At 39.4% G+C, this 7,193-nt stretch overlaps 1 pseudogene; it reads right to left on the bottom strand.

The window, feature by feature from the left end:
• Nucleotides 1-1,717: 1,717 nt before the first annotated feature.
• Nucleotides 1,718-4,428, bottom strand: LOC103603991 (annotated as a pseudogene).
• Nucleotides 4,429-7,193: the final 2,765 nt, after the last annotated feature.

The following is a 7,193-nucleotide window of genomic DNA, read 5'->3' as shown; positions in this document are numbered from 1 at the left end:
CAAGCACCTGAGCTAGTGATGGTTTTTAGTCAGGTGGGGTGACCCAAACCTTCATCCCTGAAGAGTTTGGTCCATTCATAGTCTTGCCTGGATTGGGTGGCTGTAATTTTTCCATTGACCTTAATAAAAGGGCTATATTCCAGACATAATCTTCTTTACCTCCACTGTGAAATAGTACTCCAACTTTTCCTTGGTAGTCTGGGTCAATCACCCCAGCCAACACTGTAATTCCTTTCTTAGCCAATTGTCTCAGATTCATGAGGAGCCCAAAGTGGCTGGGTGGCAGCCTCCACTTCCAGTTCAAGGGAATTATTCTTGTGTCTCCCGGTGGGAGCATTCCTCCCTCTGGAACTAAGACTTCTATACTAGCAAAGCACAAAGTCATAGGGACTGGAAGCAATAATTTTGCCAGTAGATTATTAGGGGTGATGGTGAGTCATGCCACCTCCATTTCCACCCCTTGATTCCTGGACCGGTGAATCCTGGCTATGGGAAAAACAGTACCATATATTGGACACTGATTTAGAGCATATATAGCCTTCTGGAGAGCCTTGCCCCAGCCCTGCAGGGTATTGTCACCTAGCTGGCACCATAACTGTGACTTCAAAAGGCCATTTCACTGTTACATCAGACTGGCTGCTTCAGGATAACAGGGAATGTGGTCAGACCAGTGAATTCCAATGCAACCCAAAAGCTGAAGAGTCTCATGATCTGCTGTCCACAGACAGGAGAGCAGAGTGTATTCCAGCTCCAGTGCATAGAGAGAGAGAGAGAGAGATGCCTTTCCTCTGTTCTTCCTCTCTCTGGGCCCCCATCAGATTGGATGGTTCCCACCCATGCTGAGGGTGGATCTTTTCCACCTAGTTCACTCAGGCCCACATGCTAATCTAGTCTCATAATACCCTCATAGACACACCCCAAAAGATAGCTTTATCAAGTTTCTAGGTATTTCTTAATCTGATCAAACTGACACCTAGAATTAACCATCACAAATCACTTCTTGTCAATGTTGTGGCCATACTATCTCCTTAGACCATATTTAATCTTTATATGGGACAATAACAAAGTAATAGTTCCACCTGACATGATGCACCTATCCTGTACACAAAGAAAAACACGTTAATCCCTTTCTCAGAAGGGGAGATAAAGTTAACAATATTTAAACACTGACATAAAATCAATAAGTCTTATGTTACATAGTACAGAACAAGACAAACAAAAACAAAGATAGTTGTTTAATATGTGTATGGTGTTATATATATATGCATGTATATATATATATAGACAGAGAGATATATAGAGAGAGATTTTAACACAATAGGGAGGACAATTACAGTCCTTTCTGTAACTGGTCATGTGGTCAAAGCTAGTATTTATAACTATCTTCTTCTATTACCCATTCTGTATTTCCTTCTTCTTCAGCAAGCACCTCAGCTAGTCATGGTTTTTAGTCAGGTGGGGTGACCCAAACCTTCATCCCTGAAGAGTTTGGTCCATTCATAGTCTTGCCTGGATTGGGTGGCTGTAATTTTTCCATTGACCTTAATAAAAGGGCTATATTCCAGACATAATCTTCTTTACCTCCACTGTGAAATAGTACTCCAACTTTTCCTTGGTAGTCTGGGTCAATCACCCCAGCCAACACCGTAATTCTTTTCTTAGCCAATTGTCTCAGATTCATGAGGAGCCCAAAGTGGCTGGGTGGCAGCCTCCACTTCTAGTTCAATGGAATTATTCTTGTGTCTCCCGGTGGAAGCATTCCTTCCTCTGGAACTAAGACTTCTATACTAGTAAAGCACAAAGTCATAGGGACAGGAAGCAATAATTTTGCCAGTAGATTATTAGGGGTGATGGTGAGTCATGCCACCTCCATTTCCACCCCTTGATTCCTGGACCGGTGAATCCTGGCTATGGGAAAAACAGTACCATATATTGGACACTGATTTAGAGCATATATAGCCTTCTGGAGAGCCTTGCCCCAGCCCTGCAGGGTATTGTCACCTAGCTGGCACTATAACTGTGACTTCAAAAGGCCATTTCACTGTTACATCAGACTGGCTGCTTCAGGATAACAGGGAATGTGGTCAGACCAGTGAATTCCAAGAGCATGAGCCCATTGCCACACTTCGTTGGCTGTGAAGTGAATTCCTTGGTCAGAAACAATGCTGTGTGGAATACCATAATGGTAAATAAGGCATTCCATTAGTTCACAGATGGCAGTTTTGGCAGAAACATTTCATGTCAGGAAGGCAAATAAATATCCAGAATAAGTGTTTATTTTGGAAAGGACAAAATCATTGAAAAAATTTTATGATGGAAGTTATCCAGTGTAATCAACTTGCCACCAGGTAGCTGTCTGATCGCCCCAGGGAATGGTGCCATATCAAGGGCTCAGTGTTAGTTTCTGCTGCTAGCAGATTGGGCACTCAGCAGCGGCCACAGCCAGGTCAGCCCTGGAGAACAGAAATCCATGCTGCTGAGCCCATGCATAACTTCCATCCCTGTCACCATGGTTGCTTTGCTCATGGGCCCTCTGGATGATGACAGGGGTGGCTGGGGAAAGAGGCTGACTAGTATCCACAGAACAGGTCATCCTGTCCACCTGATTATTAAAGTCCTCCTCTGCTGAGTTCATCCTGTGATGGGCATACAAGTGGGAAACAAATATCTTTATGTCCTTTGCCCACTCAAAGAAGCCTATCCACATACCTCTTCCCCAAATTTCCTTTACACCAATTTTCCAATCATGTTCCTTCCATGTCCCTGAACATCCGGCCAAACCATTGGCTACAGCCCATGAATCAGTATATAATCCCACATCTATCCATTCCTCCTTCCAAGCGAAATGCACAATCAGGTGCGCTGCTTGAATTTCTGCCCATTGAGAAGGTTTGCTCTCACCACTGTCCTTCAGGGATGTCCCAGAAAAGGGGTGCAGTGCCGCAGCTGTCCACTTTCGGGTGGCGCCTGTATATCGTACAGAACCATCTGTAAACCAGGCTCTAGTCTTCTCTTCCTCTGTCAGCTGATCATAAGGAACTCCCCATGAGGCCATAGGTGCAGGCTGGGGGAGAGAAGGCAGTGTAGCACAAGTCGGAACCATGGGCATTTGGGCTACTTATTCATGTAACTTACTTGTGCATTAAGGACCTGTTCGGCCTGACCACATATATACTATTTCCATTTGCTGATCAAGTGCTGCTTTGCATGCCTTATGTATTAGTGGGTCAGATATCACCCAGTTCATGATGGGCAACTCAGGTCACACAGTAACTTGGTGACCCATAGTCAAGTGTTCAGTTTCTGCTAAGGCCCAGTAGCAGGCCAAGGGCTGTATCTTTAAAGAAGAGTAGTTACTGTGGATGATGGCAGGGCCTTGCTCCAAAATCCTAAGGATCTCACTTTTATTCACCTTTCGGGTCCTGCCACAAGCTCCAGACAGCATCTCTATCTGCCACTGGGTCTGCTGGATCATATGGCCCGGGGGTGGGGGGGAGGGTGGGAAGATCTGCTTGCTCAGCAGTCAGGACCTGTTGTGGAGCCTTCTTTTTTGGGGCCCACTCAAAACTAGCTGCTTGTCTGCTCACTTGGTAGATGGGCTGTAGTAACACACTCAAATGAGGAATGTGTTGCCTCCAAAATCCAAATGGGCCCACTAGGTGCTGTGCCTCTCTCGGTGGTAGGAGGGGCCAGATGCAACAGTTTGTCCTTCCCCTTAGAAGGAATGTCTTGACATGCCTCACAATATTGGACCCCTAGACATTTAACTGAGGTAGAATTTCCCTGATTTCTAGTCAGATTTATTTCCCATCCTCTGACACATGAATGTCTTACCAGTAAGTCCAGAGCAGTTGCTACTTCATGCTCACTAGGTCCAATCAGCATAATGTCATCAATGTAATGGACCAGCATAATGTCTTGTGGAAGGGAAAGGTGATCAAGATTCCTGCAAACTAAATTGTTACATAGGGCTAGATAGCTGATGTACCCCTGAGGTAAGACAGTGAAGGTATATTGCTGACCTTGCCAGCTGAAAACAAACTGCTTCTGGTGGGCCTTATGGACAGGGATGTAGAAAAAGACATTTGCCACATCAATAGCAGCATGCCAGGTATCCAGAAATGTGTTAATTTGCTCAAGCAATGAAACCACATCTGGTACAGCAGCTGCAGATAGAGTCAATGATTGGTGAAGCTTATGATAACCCACTGTCATTGTCAGGGATCTATCTGCCTTCTTCACAGGACAGTTGAATGGGAATGTGGTGGGAATTATCACTTTTGCATACTTCAAGCCCTTGACAGTAGCACTAATCTCTGCAATCTTCCCAGTGATGTGGTATTGTTTTTGATTTACTATTTTTCTAGGTGGAGGCTGCTCTAATGGCTTCAATTTCACCTTTCCCACCATAATAGTCCTCACTTCACATGTATTGAAATGTATTGTACATTTAAGAAATGCTAAAGAAATAGATTTTTAATGTTCTTACCACAAAAAATAAGTTGATAAGGTGATGGTATGTTGATTAGTTTAAATAAATTTTTCTACAGTGTACACATAGATCAAAACCTCACATTGCACCCCATAAATATATACAATTATTTTTTTCAATTAAAATACATTTTAAAAAATAAGTTGATAAGGTGATGGTATGTTGATTAGTTTAAATAAATTTTTCTACAGTGTATACATAGATCAAAACCTCACATTGCACCCCATAAATATATACAATTATTTTTTTCAATTAAAATACATTTTAAAAATTTAATGCAAAAATAATGACAAGGAATCACTAAAAAAATTTACCTGGCATTCTTCTTTTAAACAGCCTATAAATGTATAACCTTAGATAGATTTTCATTAAAAATAGTTACAATTTTTAAGTGGCATTTGGATCTTTGATTGTTTTTTAATCATCTGAGAGATTTAGGTATGTAGATTTCAATTGGTGATTACAGAGTAATGAAGTTACTGAATTGTTTAAATTTTCAATTATCCACATAAATTTTATGAATGTGGGTTATCTACAATAAATTGTTAATTGTGAATCATGCTTTATATTAATATCCAGAATTGTTATAACCTCCTCTTCCCCTTATACAAATAAAATGTGTTCAGGAATGTACTTACCTTACTTTTAATCAGAGAATGATATTTAAAGGAAGTCAGCTGCCTATGTAATACAAGTGACTTATTACTCACTTTAAGTGACTAAAACTGACTTTGCCAATAGTGGAAGCACCTTTCCATGTATGTGTTGTCCTGAGACCCCAGGGTTTCTTAATTAGCCAACAAACAGCCTTCAAACCATTAGTCTTAAGTTATCCTCATGATTTCTTTCCAGGACAGTTTCCTCCTCCAGGACCAAGTGATGGTGAGGCTTCTGCTTAATCTGTCTCGGGTGGACATCCTCCTCAGTTACCTACTCTCCAACAGGAACCATCACACAGAAGATTGAGCATGACAGCAGTCATATTTGAGCTTCACCTACCTGTCTATCCACCTAGTACATTGGGAGTTTAAGGTCATGGCTCTAGAAATGAGCTAATAAGAATCTGCCAGATTCCAAAGCCTATGTTCTTTCTATTACGTGAATTACTTTTTCTGGTGAGATTATGAAACAGTCTGCGTGCTTAATGCATGGAAGAGGAGACTCACTTCCAACAATATCTCTTTTCATGTGAACATCTGGTGGGGTGAAGATGGGAATGGGAAACATTAAGGGAAAAGTCAAGTATATAAATTATGGCTAATTTTAAGGAGATTAAAGAAATATAAAAATGATAAATCTCATTATATTCTCTATTATTATCTTTCTCACAGAATGACTGCATGTAAGATAAAATGTAGGTAATACTGGGAGTATCCCTAGACAGTCACTGTATAACAATTGCAATTTATCATAAAGTAGATAAAACGTAATTTTAAATTTCTGAGAAAAAATATATGAAGTATAGGTAATTTAAATTAGGTTCTAGTAAAGCATAGTTTATATATACTCACAATGCATTTTATGTATGTATATCTCAAAGATATAGTTTGTACTTAAAAATACAACTTAAAATAATTGTTAAATGAAAACAATAATAGCAAGGGTTTATCGAATGGTCATTACCTGACATGCACTGTTCTAAGCACTTTACATGATCTTTCATTTAATACTCATGATAGCCATATAAAGTAGATACTATCATTGCTGTCTGTTTTACATGTGAAGAAACTGAGGTACACAATATATGACAATTTACCTAGGTTCTCAACAGATCATATGGGGCATATACAGAATTTGAACCCAAATCTATCAGGTTTCAGATCCTGAAATCTTAGTACAAACTCATGGTTTTTTTTTTTTAATAAATGTCATTTTATACAGAATTTGAACCCAAATCTATCAGGTTTCAGATCCTGAAATCTTAGTACAAACTCATGTTTTTTTTTTTGTTTTTTTTTTTAATAAATGTCATTTGATATGCATTAAAAGTTCTATTCTTTAACCTTCAGATTTAATTTAAGAATGTAAATCTGTGGGTATGGTTTGTACTCAGAAAATAGTTGGTGAATGAATGAATAAACATTCGAATAAACAATGGTATTAAACTTTAAAAAATATAGAACTTTATACAGAGAAATAACAATGGTGCTCATATTAATAACAATAGAAGTTATATACCCTTAAAGTCTTCAAACTGCTTATCATATATTTAATCTTATTTGTTCATCATAACATCCCTGTGAGGTGGACATTTGCATTCTCATTCCACTTTATTGGTTAAAAATAAACAACAACAACAAAAAACTAAATCTCAATTGTACGGCTTTGCCCACGTTAATGTAATATTGGGTGGCAGAATCTGAACTTGAGTCTAGGTTCTCTGACTACACATCTGGTTTTCATTCTGGTATACACAATGGCCTTGGGAATCAGTCACACCAAACTTATCACTTACCCCTTATCCTGACTTCTGATTTGCTCTAAATGTACACATTTTAGAAGGAAAGATTCTTTTTACTTCCTTTTATAATTTTATGTGGTCACGTTTACTTTATAGACTGAGTCACTAAATCATTGCTTTGTGAGTCTTTCTCTACTGCTCAGAAGCCCAAAGCTATTCTGGGACTATATTCATGCCCTATACATAGGACATTCCTTTGGAAATTAGATGAGTGGTAACCTTATTAATATTTCATATGCT

The sequence above is a fragment of the Galeopterus variegatus genome, unplaced genomic scaffold (genome assembly GCF_000696425.1).
Source record: "Galeopterus variegatus unplaced genomic scaffold, G_variegatus-3.0.2 Scaffold4903, whole genome shotgun sequence".
Classification (NCBI taxonomy): Eukaryota; Metazoa; Chordata; class Mammalia; order Dermoptera; family Cynocephalidae; genus Galeopterus; species Galeopterus variegatus.
This window is presented reverse-complemented; position numbering and strand designations above follow the sequence as displayed.